Source organism: Solanum tuberosum, unplaced genomic scaffold, assembly GCF_000226075.1.
Source record: "Solanum tuberosum cultivar DM 1-3 516 R44 unplaced genomic scaffold, SolTub_3.0 contig01069, whole genome shotgun sequence".
Classification (NCBI taxonomy): domain Eukaryota; kingdom Viridiplantae; phylum Streptophyta; class Magnoliopsida; order Solanales; family Solanaceae; genus Solanum; species Solanum tuberosum.
In genome coordinates this window covers 1-1,218 of record NW_006241761.1, presented here as the reverse complement: position 1 = coordinate 1,218, position 1,218 = coordinate 1, and the positions used below count along the sequence as shown (strand labels likewise).

Sequence of the window (1,218 nt, the reverse complement as noted above, 5' to 3'; positions counted from 1 at the left end):
TTTGTTACTGTTTACTCATTTGCTTAGTTTGCTGACAAAGCATATATATGGGGACCCTGAGGTTGCTGATGTTGTGTTTACGTGACTGTTTACTCATTTGCTTAGTTTGCTGACGAAGCATATATATGGGGACCCTGAGGCTGCTGATGTTGTGTTTACGTGGGGGGCAAATATTGATGTTGTAGGCATCAACATTACAACACAAGTCCAATTGAAAGGTGAATGTTCACTGCTTAAATATGTCGAATGCTTCTATATTTTGGACCTTTAATAATTTTGTTCACCTCTAAAATAAGAGTATGCTTCCCTGCTTTTAGATGCTGATCTTGAAGAACTAAAGCAATCCGAAGGAAAACACGCTAAGTTTGTGTGTGATATGTGAAAATTTTACCGTGATTGGCACGTGAAATTCAGTCGGTGTCTATGGTAATATATATGTTCTTATATTGTTTTTGGATGACTGACAATGCTTCTTAAACCACTTTCTTGCTATCTCGTGATCATCTCTTATCAATTGGCGATCAAACTCTTCAAAAAAGTATGTTACTATGTGTTTGATGTATAAATTGTTGGTTTTTTTGTCGAATATTCATTTTTTCTTTTTATGGGTATGGTGATTTGTTATACGATCACATTTTCTTTTCTCCGTTCCAAATGATCATGGAGTTCTACTTCACATGCAAATGTGGAAAACAGAGTGGACATCAACACACCTCTGGAGGATGAAGAACATATCATCGAATGCGAGAAGGTCCCAAGTTGTCGTGTCAGATAGAGGATCATGGCATGGCCCTTGACAGCTTAGGTAATGATTTTGAAAAAATCTTGTTTACACTTCTGTGAATACTTCAAAATTTGTTAACTCATGAGATGCTATCGGGATATTGGGATAGATAACTATGAACAAGAGTCAGCTTTTTCTATCTATTCCAGTCAAATTTTAAAATTTATCTCAAATTTTGTCATTACAAGAAGTGGATTATAACATTGTAAGTCATACTATTCTCACTTCGAAGAAATGCTTAAGCATTACATTATTGGCTATATTTTCAACAGAAACTTTATTAGTAACAGATAAGTATTTCTGATTTCGCGTTGTTTCCCTCTTCCTGCTCGAAATTCAATAAATCATATTTTCCACGCCACTTGTCAGTAAAGTCGATTCTTCTTTGGTGTAACTAAATAACTTTTGATTAGTTATTTTCTGTTAATGTTTAT

At 34.6% G+C, this 1,218-nt stretch overlaps 1 long non-coding RNA gene across 1 annotated transcript; it reads left to right on the top strand.

Moving 5' to 3' along the window:
* Nucleotides 1-87: 87 nt before the first annotated feature.
* LOC102578649 (uncharacterized) lies at nt 88-732 on the top strand. Its single transcript, XR_369071.2, has 2 exons — nt 88-218; nt 318-732. It is a non-coding gene; the product is annotated as an uncharacterized lncRNA (long non-coding RNA).
* Nucleotides 733-1,218: the final 486 nt, after the last annotated feature.